Consider the following 15,743-nt stretch of genomic DNA (forward strand, 5'->3'; position numbering starts at 1 on the left):
CAGTGTAGAGGGAGCTTTACTCTGTATCTAACCCCCTGTACCTGCCCTGGGAGTGTTTGATGGGACAGTGTAGAGGGAGCTTTACTCTGTATCTAACCCCCTGTACCTGCCCTGGGAGTGTTTGATGGGACAGTGCAGAGGGAGCTTTACTCTGTATCTAACCCCCTGTACCTGCCCTGGGAGTGTTTGATGGGACAGTGTAGAGGGAGCTTTACTCTGAATCTAACCCCCTGTACCTGCCCCGGGAGTGTTTAATGGGACAGTATAGAGGGATCTTTACTCTGTATCTAACCCCCTGTATCTGCCCTGCGACTCTCACAGATACCCTCACACAGATTCAGTTACATTGACACACGCACACACTCCCTCGTACACACTCTCACACACACTCACATGCTCACACTCTCTCAAACACACTCACTCTCACACACACACATTCACGCACTCGCTTAAACACACTCTCACTCACACACACGCTCACACACACACTCACACACATATACGAACGCAGAATTGTTTCCATATACAACGGGGGAGAGTCTGGAGGTTTGACTTTGACCAGAAGCGGTGTTTGCCGTTTTAAATTTAAGTTCATGTCATCTTTCAGCCCATTTCCCATCATCCTCATCCGGACACTCATCGACTTCAAAACCTGAGGTACATCACCCCAGCGGTAAGTGTCGAGGGAGCTTTACTCTGTATCTAACCCCCTGTACCTGCCCTGGGAGTGTTTGATGGGACAGTGTCGAGGGAGCTTTACTCTGTATCTAACCCCCTGTACCTGCCCTGGGAGTGTTTGATGGGACAGTGTAGAGGGAGCTTTACTCTGTATCTAACCCCCTGTACCTGCCCTGGGAGTGTTTGATGGGACAGTGTAGAGGGAGCTTTACTCTGTATCTAACCCCCTGTACCTGCCTTGGGAGTGTTTGATGGGACAGTGTAGAGGGAGCTTTACTCTGTATCTAACCCCCTGTACCTGCCCTGGGAGTGTTTGATGGGGCAGTGTAGAGGGAGCTTTACTCTGTATCTAACCCCCTGTACCTGCCCTGGGAGTGTTTGATGGGACAGTGTAGAGGGAGCTTTACTCTGTATCTAACCCCCTGTACCTGTCCTGGGAGTGTTTGATGGTGCAGTGTAGGGGGAGTTTTACTCTGTATCTAACCCCCTGTACCTGCCCTGGGAGTGTTTGATGGTGCAGTGTAGAGGGAGCTTTACTCTGTATCTAACCCCCTGTACCTGCCCTGGGAGTGTTTGATGGGACAGTGTAGAGGGAGCTTTACTCTGTATCTAACCCCCTGTACCTGCCCTGGGAGTGTTTGATGGGACAGTGTAGAGGGAGCTTTACTCTGTATCTAACCCCATGTACCTGCCCTGGGAGTGTTTGATGGGACAGTATAGAGGGAGCTTTACTCTGTATCTAACCCCGTGCTGTACCTGCCCTGGGAGTGTTTGATGGGACAGTGTAGAGGGAGCTTTACTCTGTATCTCACTCCCTGTACCTGCCCTGGGAGTGTTTGATTGGACAGTGTAGAGGGAGCATTACTCTGTATCTAACCCTGTGCTGTACCTGCCCTGGGAGTGTTTGATGGGACAGTGTAGAGGGAACTTTACTCTGCATCTAACCCCCTGTACCTGCCCTGGGAGTGTTTGATGGGACAGTGTAGAGGGAGCTTTACTCTGTATCGAACCCCCTGTACCTGCCCTGAGAGTGTTTGATGGGGACAGTGTAGAGGGAGCTTTACTCTGTATCTAACCCCCTGTACCTGCCCTGGGAGTCTTTGATGGGGCAGTGTAGAGGGAGCTTTACTCTGTATCTAACCCCCTGTACCTGCCCTGGGAGTCTTTGATGGGACAGTGTAGAGGGAGCTTTACTCTGTATCTAACCCCCTCTACCTGCCCTGGGAGTGTTTGATGGGACAGTGTAGAGGGAGCTTTACTCTGTATCTAACCCCCTGTACCTGCCCTGGGAGTGTTTGATGGGACAGTGTAGAGGGAGCTTTACTCTGTATCTAACCCCCTGTACCTGCCCTGGGAGTGTTTGATGGGACAGTGTAGAGGGAGCTTTACTCTGTATCTAACCCCCTGTACCTGCCCCGGGAGTGTTTGATGGGACAGTGTAGAGGGATCTTTACTCTGTATCTAACCCCCTGTACCTGCCCCGGGAGTGTTTAATGGACAGTATAGAGGGATCTTTACTCTGTATCTAACCCCCTGTATCTGCCCTGCGACTCTCACAGATACCCTCACACAGATTCAGTTACATTGACACACGCACACACTCCCTCGTACACACTCTCACACACACTCACATGCTCACACTCTCTCAAACACACTCACTCTCACACACACACATTCACGCACTCGCTTAAACACACTCTCACTCACACACACGCTCACACACACACTCACACACATATACGAACGCAGAATTGTTTCCATATACAACGGAGGAGAGTCTGGAGGTTTGACTTTGACCAGAAGCGGTGTTTGCCGTTTTAAATTTAAGTTCATGTCATCTTTCAGCCCATTTCCCATCATCCTCATCCGGACACTCATCGACTTCAAAACCTGAGGTACATCACCCCAGCGGTAAGTGTCGAGGGAGCTTTACTCTGTATCTAACCCCCTGTACCTGCCCTGGGAGTGTTTGATGGGACAGTGTAGAGGGAGCTTTACTCTGTATCTAACCCCCTGTACCTGCCCTGGGAGTGTTTGATGGGACAGTGTAGAGGGAGCTTTACTCTGTATCTAACCCCCTGTACCTGCCCTGGGAGTGTTTGATGGGACAGTGTAGAGAGAGCTTTACTCTGTATCTAACCCCCTGTACCTGCCCTGGGAGTGTTTGAAGGGACAGTGTAGAGGGAGCTTTACTCTGTATCTAACCCCCTGTACCTGCCCTGGGAGTGTTTGATGGGACAGTGTAGAGGGAGCTTTACTCTGTATCTAACCCCCTGTACCTGCCCTGGGAGTGTTTGATGGGACAGTGTAGAGGGAGCTTTACTCTGTATCTAACCCCCTGTACCTGCCCTGGGAGTGTTTGATGGGACAGTGTAGAGGGAGCTTTACTCTGTATCTAACCCCCTGTACCTGCCCTGGGAGTGTTTGATGGGACAGTATAGAGGGAGCTTTACTCTGTATCTAACCCCCTGTACCTGCCCTGGGAGTGTTTGATGGGACAGTGTAGAGGGAGCTTTACTCTGTATCTAACCCCCTGTACCTGCCCTGGGAGTGTTTGATGGGGACAGTGTAGATGGCTCTTTACTCTGTATCTAACCCCCTGTACCTGCCCTGGGAGTGTTTGATGGGACAGTGTAGAGGGAGCTTTACTCTGTATCTAACCCCCTGTACCTGCCCTGGGAGTGTTTGATGGGACAGTGTAGAGGGAGCTTTACTCTGTATCTAACTCCCTGTACCTGCCCTGGGAGTGTTTGATGGGACAGTGTAGAGGGAGCTTTACTCTGTATCTAACCCCCTGTATCTGCCCTGGGAGTGTTTGATGGGACAGTGTAGAGGGAGCTTTACTCTGTATCTAACCCCCTGAATCTGCCCTGGGAGTGTTTGATGGGACAGTGTAGAGGGAGTTTTACTCTGTATCTAACCCCCTGTACCTGCCCTGGGAGTGTTTGATGGGGACAGTGTAGATGGCTCTTTACTCTGTATCTAACCCCCTGTACCTGCCCTGGGAGTGTTTGATGGGACAGTGTAGAGGGAGCTTTACTCTGTATCTAACCCCCTGTACCTGCCCTGGGAGTGTTTGATGGGACAGTGTAGAGGGAGCTTTACTCTCTATCTAACCCCCTGTACCTGCCCTGGGAGTGTTTGATGGGACAGTGTAGAGGGAGTTTTACTCTGTATCTAACCCCCTGTACCTGCCCTGGGAGTGTTTGATGGGACAGTGTAGAGGGAGCTTTACTCTGTATCTAACCCTCTGTACCTGCCCTGGGAGTGTTTGATGGGACAGTGTCGAGGGAGCTTTACTCTGTATCTAACCCCCTGTACCTGCCCTGGGAGTGTTTGATGGGACAGTGTAGAGGGAGTTTTACTCTGTATCTAACCCGTGCTGTACCTGACCTGGGAGTGTGTGATGGGACAGTATAGAGGGAGCTTTACTCTGTATCTAACCCCCTGTACCTGCCCTGGGAGTGTTTGATGGGACAGTGTAGAGGGAGCTTTACTCTGTATCTAACCCCCTGTATCTGCCCTGCGACTCTCACAGATACCCTCACACAGATTCAGTTACATTGACACACGCACACACTCCCTCGTACACACTCTCACACACACTCACATGCTCACACTCTCTCAAACACACTCACTCTCTCACACACACGCTCACACACACACATTCACGCACTCGCTCAAACACACTCACTCTCACACACACACACATTCACGCACTCGCTCAAACACACTCTCACTCACACACACGCTCACACACACACTCACACACATATACGAACGCAGAATTGTTTCCATATACAACGGGGGAGAGTCTGGAGGTTTGACTTTGACCAGAACCGGTGTTTGCCGTTTTAAATTTAAGTTCATGTCATCTTTCAGCCCATTTCCCATCATCCTCATCCGGACACTCATCGCCTTCAAAACCTGAGGTACATCACCCCAGCGGTAAGTGTCGAGGGAGCTTTACTCTGTATCTAACTCCCTGTACCTGCCCTGGGAGTGTTTGATGGGGACAGTGTCGAGGGAGCTTTACTCTGTATCTAACCCCCTGTACCTGCCCTGGGAGTGTTTGATGGGACAGTGTAGAGGGAGCTTTACTCTGTATCTAACCCCCTGTATCTGCCCTGGGAGTGTTTGATGGGACAGTGTAGAGGGAGCTTTACTCTGTATCTAACCCCCTGCACCTGCCCTGGGAGTGTTTGATGGGACAGTGTAGAGGGAGCTTTACTCTGTATCTAACTCCCTGTACCTGCCCTGGGAGTGTTTGATGGGACAGTGTAGAGGGAGCTTTACTCTGTATCTAACCCCCTGTACCTGCCCTGGGATTGTTTGATGGGACAGTGTAGAGAGAGCTTTACTCTGTATCTAACCCCCTGTACCTGCCCTGGGAGTGTTTGATGGGACAGTGTAGAGGGAGCTTTACTCTGTATCTAACCCCCTGTACCTGCCCTGGGAGTGTTTGATGGGACAGTGTAGAGGGAGCTTTACTCTGTATCTAACCCCCTGTACCTGCCCTGGGAGTGTTTGATGGGACAGTGCAGAGGGAGCTTTACTCTGTATCTAACCCCCTGTACCTGCCCTGGGAGTGTTTGATGGGGACAGTGTAGATGGATCTTTACTCTGTATCTAACCCCCTGTACCTGCCCTGGGAGTGTTTGATGGGACAGTGTAGAGGGAGCTTTACTCTGTATCTAACTCCCTGTACCTGCCCTGGGAGTGTTTCATGGGACAGTGTAGAGGGAACTTTACTCTGTATCTAACCCCCTGTACCTGCCCTGGGAGTGTTGGATGGGACAGTGTAGAGGGAGCTTTACTCTGTATCTAACCCCCTGTACCTGTCCTGGGAGTGTTTGATGGGACAGTGTAGAGAGAGCTTTACTCTGTATCTAACCCCCTGTACCTGCCCTGGGAGTGTTTGATGGGACAGTGTAGAGGGAGCTTTACTCTGTATCTAAACCCCTGTACCTGCCCTGGGAGTGTTTGATGGGACAGTGTAGAGGGAGCTTTACTCTGTATCTAACCCCCTGTACCTGCCCTGGGAGTGTTTGATGGGACAGTGTAGAGGGAGCTTTACTCTGTATCCAACCCCCTGTACCTGCCCTGGGAGTGTTTGATGCACAGTGTAGAGGGAGCTTTACTCTGTATCTAACTCCCTGTACCTGCCCTGTGAGTGTTTGATGGGACAGTGTAGAGGGAGCTTTACTCTGTATCTAACACCCTGTACCTGCCCTGGGAGTGTTTGATGGGACAGTGTAGAGGGAGCTTTACTCTGTATCTAACACCCTGTACCTGCCCTGGGAGTGTTTGATGGGACAGTGTAGAGGGAGCTTTACTCTGTATCTAACCCCCTGTACCTGCCCTGGGAGTGTTTGATGGGACAGTGCAGAGGGAGCTTTACTCTGTATCTAACCCCCTGTACCTGCCCTGGGAGTGTTTGATGGGACAGTGCAGAGGGAGCTTTACTCTGTATCTAACCCCCTGTACCTGCCCTGGGAGTGTTTGATGGGGACAGTGTAGATGGATCTTTACTCTGTATCTAACCCCCTGTACCTGCCCTGGGAGTGTTTGATGGGACAGTGTAGAGGGAGCTTTACTCTGTATCTAACTCCCTGTACCTGCCCTGGGAGTGTTTCATGGGACAGTGTAGAGGGAACTTTACTCTGTATCTAACCCCCTGTACCTGCCCTGGGAGTGTTGGATGGGACAGTGTAGAGGGAGCTTTACTCTGTATCTAACCCCCTGTACCTGTCCTGGGAGTGTTTGATGGGACAGTGTAGAGAGAGCTTTACTCTGTATCTAACCCCCTGTACCTGCCCTGGGAGTGTTTGATGGGACAGTGTAGAGGGAGCTTTACTCTGTATCTAAACCCCTGTACCTGCCCTGGGAGTGTTTGATGGGACAGTGTAGAGGGAGCTTTACTCTGTATCTAACCCCCTGTACCTGCCCTGGGAGTGTTTGATGGGACAGTGTAGAGGGAGCTTTACTCTGTATCCAACCCCCTGTACCTGCCCTGGGAGTGTTTGATGCACAGTGTAGAGGGAGCTTTACTCTGTATCTAACTCCCTGTACCTGCCCTGTGAGTGTTTGATGGGACAGTGTAGAGGGAGCTTTACTCTGTATCTAACACCCTGTACCTGCCCTGGGAGTGTTTGATGGGACAGTGTAGAGGGAGCTTTACTCTGTATCTAACCCCCTGTACCTGCGCTGGGAGTGTTTGATGGGACAGTATAGAGGGATCTTTACTCTGTATCTAACCCCCTGTACCTGCCCTGTGAGTGTTTGATGGGACAGTGTAGAGGGAGCTTTACTCTGTATCTAACACCCTGTACCTGCCCTGGGAGTGTTTGATGGGACAGTGTAGAGGGAGCTTTACTCTGTATCTAACCCCCTGTACCTGCGCTGGGAGTGTTTGATGGGACAGTATAGAGGGATCTTTACTCTGTATCTAACCCCCTGTACCTGCCCTGGGAGTGTTTGATGGGACAGTGTAGAGGGAGCTTTACTCTGTATCTAACCCCCTGTATCTGCCCTGTGACTCTCACAGATACCCTCACACAGATTCAGTTACATTGACACACGCACACACTCCCTCGTACACACTCTCACACACACTCACATGCTCACACTCTCTCAAACACACTCACTCTCACACACACACATTCACGCACTCGCTTAAACACACTCTCACTCACACACACGCTCACACACACACTCACACACATATACGAACGCAGAATTGTTTCCATATACAACAGGGGAGAGTCTGGAGGTTTGACTTTGACCAGAACCGGTATTTGCCGTTTTAAATTTAAGTTCATGTCATCTTTCAGCCCATTTCCCATCATCCTCATCCGGACACTCATCGACTTCAAAACCTGAGGTACATCACCCCAGCGGTAAGTGTCGAGGGAGCTTTACTCTGTATCTAACCCCCTGTACCTGCCCTGGGAGTGTTTGATGGGACAGTGTCGAGGGAGCTTTACTCTGTATCTAACCCCCTGTACCTGCCCTGGGAGTGTTTGATGGGACAGTGTAGAGGGAGCTTTACTCTGTATCTAACCCCCTGTACCTGCCCTGGGAGTGTTTGATGGGGCAGTGTAGGGGGAGCTTTACTCTGTATCTAACCCCCTGTACCTGCCCTGGGAGTATTTGATGGGACAGTGTAGAGGAGCTTTACTCTGTATCTAACTCCCTGTACCTGCCCTGGGAGTGTTTGATGGGACAGTGTAGAGGGAGCTTTACTCTGTATCTAACTCCCTGTACCTGCCCTGGGAGTGTTTGATGGGACAGTGTAGAGGGAGCTTTACTCTGTATCTAACCCCGTGCTGTACCTGCCCTGGGAGTGTTTGATGGGACAGTGCAGAGGGAGCTTGACTCTGCATCTAACCCCCTGTACCTGCCCTGGGAGTATTTGATGGGACAGTGTAGAGGGAGCTTTACTCTGTATCTAACTCCCTGTACCTGCCCTGGGAGTGTTTGATGGGACAGTGTAGAGGGAGCTTTACTCTGTATCTAACTCCCTGTACCTGCCCTGGGAGTGTTTGATGGGACAGTGTAGAGGGAGCTTTACTCTGTATCTAACCCCGTGTACCTGCCCTGGGAGTGTTTGATGGGACAGTGTCGAGGGAGCTTTACTCTGTATCTAACCCCCTGTACCTGCCCTGCGTGTGTTTGATGGGACAGTGTAGAGGGAGCTTTACTCTGTATCTAACCCCCATGTACCTGCCCTGGGAGTGTTTGATGGGACAGTGTAGAGGGAGCTTTACTCTGTATCTAACCCCCTGTACCTGCCCTGGGAGTGTTTGAAGGGACAGTGTAGAGGGAGCTTTACTCTGTATCTAACCCCCTGTACCTGCCCTGGGAGTGTTTGATGGGACAGTGTAGAGGGAGTTTTACTCTGTATCTAACCCCCTGTACCTGCCCCGGGAGTGTTTGATGGGACAGTGTAGAGGGAGCTTTACTCTGTATCTAACCCCCTGTACCTGCCCTGGGAGTGTTTGAAGGGGACAGTGTAGAGGGAGCTTTACTCTGTATCTAACCCCCTGTACCTGCCCTGGGAGTGTTTGATGGGACAGTGTAGAGGGAGCTTTACTCTGTATCTAACCCCCTGTACCTGCCCTGGGAGTGTTTGAAGGGACAGTGTAGAGGGAGCTTTATTCTGTATCTAACACCCTGTACCTGCCCTGGGAGTGTTTGACGGGACAGTGTAGAGGGAGCTTTACTCTGTATCTAACCCCCTGTACCTGCCCTGGGAGTGTTTGATGGGACAGTGTAGAGGGAGTTTTACTCTGTATCTAACCCCCTGTACCTGCCCTGGGAGTGTTTGATGGGACAGTGTAGAGGGAGCTTTCCTCTGTATCTAACCCCCTGTATCTGCCCAGGGAGTGTTTGATGGGACAGTGTAGAGGGAACTTTACTCTGTATCTAACCCCCTGTACCTGCACTGGGAGTGTTTGATGGGACAGTGTAGAGGGAGCTTTACTCTGTATCTAACCTCCTGTACCTGCCCTGGGAGTGTTTGATGGGGACAGTGTAAGGGAGCTTTACTCTGTATCTAACCCCCTGTACCTGCCCTGGGAGTGTTTGATGGGACAGTGTAGAGAGAGCTTTACTCTGTATCTAACCCCCTGTACCTGCCCTGCCTCTCTCACAGATACCCACACACAGATTCAATTACATTGACACACGCACACACTCCCTCGTACACACTCTCACACACACTCACATGCTCACACTCTCTGTGACATTCACACGCACTGCCTCACACAGTCTCTCTCGCACACGCACACACTCACTCTCTCACACACTCACGCTCACACACACACATTCACGCACTCGCTCAAACACACTCTCACTCACACACACGCTCACACACACACTCACACACATATACGAACGCAGAATTGTTTCCATATACAACGGGGGAGAGTCTGGAGGTTTGACTTTGACCAGAACCGGTGTTTGCCGTTTTAAATTTAAGTTCATGTCATCTTTCAGCCCATTTCCCATCATCCTCATCCGGACACTCATCGACTTCAAAACCTGAGGTACATCACCCCAGCGGTAAGTGTAGAGGGAGCTTTACTCTGTATCTAACCCCCTGTACCTGCCCTGGGAGTTTTTGATGGGACAGTGTAGAGGGAGCTTTACTCTGTATCTAACCCCCTGTACCTGCCTTGGGAGTGTTTGATGGGACAGTGTAGAGGGAGCTTTACTCTGTATCTAACCCCCTGTACCTGCCCTGGGAGTGTTTGATGGGACAGTGTAGAGTGAGCTTTACTCTGTATCTAACCCCCTGTACCTGCCTTGGGAGTGTTTGATGGGACAGTGTAGAGGGAGCTTTACTCTGTATCTAACCCCCTGTACCTGCCCTGGGAGTGTTTGATGGGACAGTGTAGAGGGAGCTTTACTCTGTATCTAACCCCCTGTACCTGCCCTGGGAGTGTTTGATGGGACAGTGTAGAGGGAGCTTTACTCTGTATCTAACCCCCTGTACTTGCCCTGGGAGTGTTTGATGGGACAGTGTAGAGGGAGCTTTACTCTGTATCTAACCCCCTGTACCTGCCCTGGGAGTGTTTGATGGGACAGTGTAGAGTGAGCTTTACTCTGTATCTAACCCCCTGTACCTGACCTGGGAGTGTTTGATGGGACAGTGTAGAGGGAGCTTTACTCTGTATCTAACCCCCTGTACCTGCCCTGGGAGTGTTTGATGGGACAGTGTAGAGGGAGCTTTACTCTGTATCTAACCCCCTGTACCTGCCCTGGGAGTGTTTGATGGGACAGTGTAGAGGGAGATTTACTCTGTATCTAACCCCCTGTACCTGCCCTGGGAGTGTTTGATGGGACAGTGTAGAGGGAGCTTTACTCTGTATCTAACCCCCTGTACTTGCCCTGGGAGTGTTTGATGGGACAGTGTAGAGGGAGCTTTACTCTGTATCTAACCCCCTGTACCTGCCCTGGGAGTGTTTGATGGGACAGTGTAGAGGGAGCTTTACTCTGTATCTAACCCCCTGTACCTGCCCTGCGTGTGTTTGATGGTACAGTGTAGAGGGAGCTTTACTCTGTATCTAACCCCCTGTACCTGCCCTGGGAGTGTTTGATGGGACAGTGTAGAGGGAGCTTTACTCTGTATCCAACCCCCTGTACCTGCCCTGGGAGTGTTTGATGGGACAGTGTAGAGGGAGCTTTACTCTGTATCTAACCCCCTGTACCTGCCCTGGGAGTGTTTGATGGGACAGTGTAGAGGGAGCTTTACTCTGTATCCAACCCCCTGTACCTGCCCTGGGAGTGTTTGATGGGACAGTGTAGAGGGAGCTTTACTCTGTATCCAACCCCCTGTACCTGCCCTGGGAGTGTTTGATGGGACAGTGTAGAGGGAGCTTTACTCTGTATCTAACCCCCTGTACCTGCCCTGGGAGTGTTTGATGGGACAGTGTAGAGGGAGCTTTACTCTGTATCTAACCCCCTGTACCTACCCTGGGAGTGTTTGATGGGACAGTGTAGAGGGAGCTTTACTCTGTATCTAACCCTCTGTACCTGCCCTGGGAGTGTTTGATGGGGCAGTGTAGAGAGAGCTTTACTCTGTATCTAACTCCCTGTACCTGCCCTGGGAGTGTTTGATGGGACAGTGTAAAGGGAGCTTTACTCTGTATCTAACTCCCTGTACCTGCCCTGGGAGTGTTTGATGGGACAGTGTAGAGGGAGCCTTACTCTGTATCTAACGCCCTGTACCTGCCCTGGAAGTGTTTGATGGGACAGTGTAGAGGGAGCTTTACCCTGTATCTAACCCCCTGTACCTGCCCTGGGAGTGTTTGATGGGACAGTGTAGAGTGAGCTTTACTCTGTATCTAACCCCCTGTACCTGACCTGGGAGTGTTTGATGGGACAGTGTAGAGGGAGCTTTACTCTGTATCTAACCCCCTGTACCTGCCCTGGGAGTGTTTGATGGGACAGTGTAGAGGGAGCTTTACTCTGTATCTAACCCCCTGTACCTGCCCTGGGAGTGTTTGATGGGACAGTGTAGAGGGAGATTTACTCTGTATCTAACCCCCTGTACCTGCCCTGGGAGTGTTTGATGGGACAGTGTAGAGGGAGCTTTACTCTGTATCTAACCCCCTGTACTTGCCCTGGGAGTGTTTGATGGGACAGTGTAGAGGGAGCTTTACTCTGTATCTAACCCCCTGTACCTGCCCTGGGAGTGTTTGATGGGACAGTGTAGAGGGAGCTTTACTCTGTATCTAACCCCCTGTACCTGCCCTGCGTGTGTTTGATGGTACAGTGTAGAGGGAGCTTTACTCTGTATCTAACCCCCTGTACCTGCCCTGGGAGTGTTTGATGGGACAGTGTAGAGGGAGCTTTACTCTGTATCCAACCCCCTGTACCTGCCCTGGGAGTGTTTGATGGGACAGTGTAGAGGGAGCTTTACTCTGTATCTAACCCCCTGTACCTGCCCTGGGAGTGTTTGATGGGACAGTGTAGAGGGAGCTTTACTCTGTATCTAACCCCGTGCTTTACCTACCCTGGGAGTGTTTGATGGGACAGTGTAGAGGGAGCTTTACTCTGTATCTAACCCCCTGTACCTACCCTGGGAGTGTTTGATGGGACAGTGTAGAGGGAGCTTAACTCTGTATCTAACCCTCTGTACCTGCCCTGGGAGTGTTTGATGGGGCAGTGTAGAGAGAGCTTTACTCTGTATCTAACTCCCTGTACCTGCCCTGGGAGTGTTTGATGGGACAGTGTAAAGGGAGCTTTACTCTGTATCTAACTCCCTGTACCTGCCCTGGGAGTGTTTGATGGGACAGTGTAGAGGGAGCTTTACTCTGTATCTAACGCCCTGTACCTGCCCTGGAAGTGTTTGATGGGACAGTGTAGAGGGAGCTTTACTCTGTATCTAACCCTGTGCTGTACCTGCCCTGGGAGTGTTTGATGGGACAGTGTAGAGAGAGCTTTGCTCTGTATCTAACCCCGTGCTGTACCTGCCCTGGGAGTGTTTGATGGGACAGTGTAGAGGGAGCTTTGCTCTGTATCTAACCCCCTGTACCTGCCCTGGCAGTGTTTGATGGGACAGTGTAGAGGGAGCTTTACTCTGTATCTAACCCCGTGCTGTACCTGCCCTGGGAGTGTTTGATGGGACAGTGTAGAGGGAGCTTTACTCTGTATCTAACCCCCTGTATCTGCCCTGGGAGTGTTTGATGGGACATTGTTGAGGGAGCTTTACTCTGTATCTAACCCCCTGTACCTGCCCTGGGAGTGTTTGATGGGACATTGTTGAGGGAGCTGTTCTCTGTATCTAACCCGTACGAATTCAGTTCGGGAATGTTTAAACTAGTATGGCAGGGGGATGGGAATCTATGCAGCGAGATAGGGCGAAGTAATATGCAGTCAGAAACAGATGGTAGAAAGGTAAAAAGCAATAGTGGAAGACCGAGTAAACAAAGGCAAGAAACAAAACGGGCCACACTACGTTTTAATTCTAAAAGGACAAAGGGTGTTAAAAAAACAAGCCTGAAGGCTTTGTGTCTTAATGCAAGGAGTATCTGTAATAAGGTGGATGTATTAACTGTGCAAATAGATGTTAACAAATATGATGTGATTGGGATTACGGAGACGTGGCTCCAGGATGATCAGGGCTGGGAACTCAACATCCAGGGGTATTCAACATTCAGGAAGGATAGAATAAAAGGAACAGGAGGTGGGGTAGCATTGCTGGTTAAGGAGGAGATTAACGCAATAGTTCGGAAGGACATTAGCTTGGATGATGTGGAATCTATATGGGTAGAGCTGCAGAACACCAAAGGGCAAAAAACGTTAGTGGGAGTTGTGCACAGACCTCCAAACAGTAGTAGTGATGTTGGGGAGGGCATCAAACAGGAAATTAGGGGTGCATGCAATAAAGGTGCAGCAGTTATAATGGGTGACTTTAATATGCACATAGATTGGGCTAACCAAACTGGAAGCAATACGGTGGAGGAGGATTTCCTGGAGTGCATAAGGGATGGTTTTTTAGACCAATATGTCGAGGAACCAACTAGGGGGGAGGCCATCTTAGACTGGGTGTTGTGTAATGAGAGAGGATTAATTAGCAATCTCGTTGTGCGAGGCCCCTTGGGGAAGAGTGACCATAATATGGTGGAATTCTACATTAGGATGGAGAATGAAACAGTTAATTCAGAGACCATGGTCCAGAACTTAAAGAAGGGTAACTTTGAAGGTATGAGGCGTGAATTGGCTCGGATAGATTGGCGAATGATACTTAAGGGGTTGACTGTGGATGGGCAATGGCAGACATTTAGAGACCGCATGGATGAACTACAACAATTGTACATTCCTGTCTGGCGTAAAAATAAAAAAGGGAAGGTGGCTCAACCGTGGCTATCTCGGGAAATCAGGGATAGTATTAAAGCCAAGGAAGTGGCATACAAATTGGCCAGAAATAGCAGCGAACCCGGGGACTGGGAGAAATTTAGAACTCAGCAGAGGAGGACAAAGGGTTTGATTAGGGCAGGGAAAATGGAGTATGAGAAGAAGCTTGCAGGGAACATTAAGGCGGATTGCAAAAGTTTCTATAGGTATGTAAAGAGAAAAAGGTTAGTAAAGACAAACGTAGGTCCCCTGCAGTCAGAATCAGGGGAAGTCATAACGGGGAACAAAGAAATGGCGGACCAATTGAACAAGTACTTTGGTTCGGTATTCACTGAGGAGGACACAAACAACCTTCCGGATATAAAAAGGGGTCAGAGGGTCTAGTAAGGAGGGGGAACTGAGGGAAATCTTTATTAGTCGGGAAATTGTGTTGGGGAAATTGATGGGATTGAAGGCCGATAAATCCCCAGGGCCTGATGGACTGCATCCCAGAGTACTTAAGGAGGTGGCCTTGGAAATAGTGAATGCATTGACAGTCATTTTCCAACATTCCATTGACTCTGGATCAGTTCCTATGGAGTGGAGGGTAGCCAATGTAACCCCACTTTTTAAAAAAGGAGGGAGAGAGAAAACAGGGAATTATAGACCGGTCAGCCTGACATCGGTAGTGGGTAAAATGATGGAATCAATTATTAAGGATGTCATAGCAGTGCATCTGGATAATGGTGACATGATAGGTCCAAGTCAGCATGGATTTGTGAAAGGGAAATCATGCTTGACAAATCTTAGAAACATAGAAACATAGAAAATAGGTGCAGGAGTAGGCCATTCAGCCCTTCTAGCCTGCACCGCCATTCAATGAGTTCATGGCTGAACATTCAACTTCAGTACCCCATTCCTGCTTTCTCGCCATACCCCCTTGATCCCCCGAGTAGTAAGGACTACATCTAACTCCCTTTTGAATATATTTAGTGAACTGGCCCCCAACAACTTTCTGTGGTAGAGAATTCCACAGGTTCACAATTCTCTGGGTGAAGAAGTTTCTCCTCATCTCGGTCCTAAATGGCTTACCCCTTATCCTTAGACTGTGTGAGCCCTGGTTCTGGACTTCCCCAACATCGGGAACATTCTTCCTGCATCTAACCTGTCCAGTCCTGTCAGAATTTTAAACATTTCTATGAGGTTCCCTCTCATTCTTCTGAACTCCAGTGAATACAAGCCCAGTTGATCCAGTCTTTCTTGATAGGTCAGTCCCGCCATCCCGGGAATCAGTCTGGTGAACCTTCGCTGCACTCCCTCAATAGCAAGAATGTCCTTCCTCAGATTAGGAGACCAAAACTGAACACAATATTCCAGGTGTGGTCTCACCAATGCCCTGTACACCTGCAGTAAGACCTCCCTGCTCCTATACTCAAATCCTCTCGCTATGAAGGCCAACATGCCATTTGCCTTCTTCACCGCCTGCTGTACCTGCATGGCCAACTTTCAATGACTGATGTCCCATGACACCCAGGTCTCGTTGCACCTCCCCTTTTCCTAATCTGTCGCCATTCAGATAATATTCTGTCTCTCTGTTTTTACCACCAAAGTGGATAACCTCACATTTATCCACATTATACTGCATCTGCCATGCATTTGCCCCACTCACCTAACCTGTCCAAGTCACCCTGCAGCCTCTTAGCATCCTCCTCACAGCTCAC

The sequence above is a fragment of the Pristiophorus japonicus genome, unplaced genomic scaffold, assembly GCF_044704955.1.
Source record: "Pristiophorus japonicus isolate sPriJap1 unplaced genomic scaffold, sPriJap1.hap1 HAP1_SCAFFOLD_1153, whole genome shotgun sequence".
Lineage (NCBI taxonomy): Eukaryota > Metazoa > Chordata > Chondrichthyes > Pristiophoridae > Pristiophorus > Pristiophorus japonicus.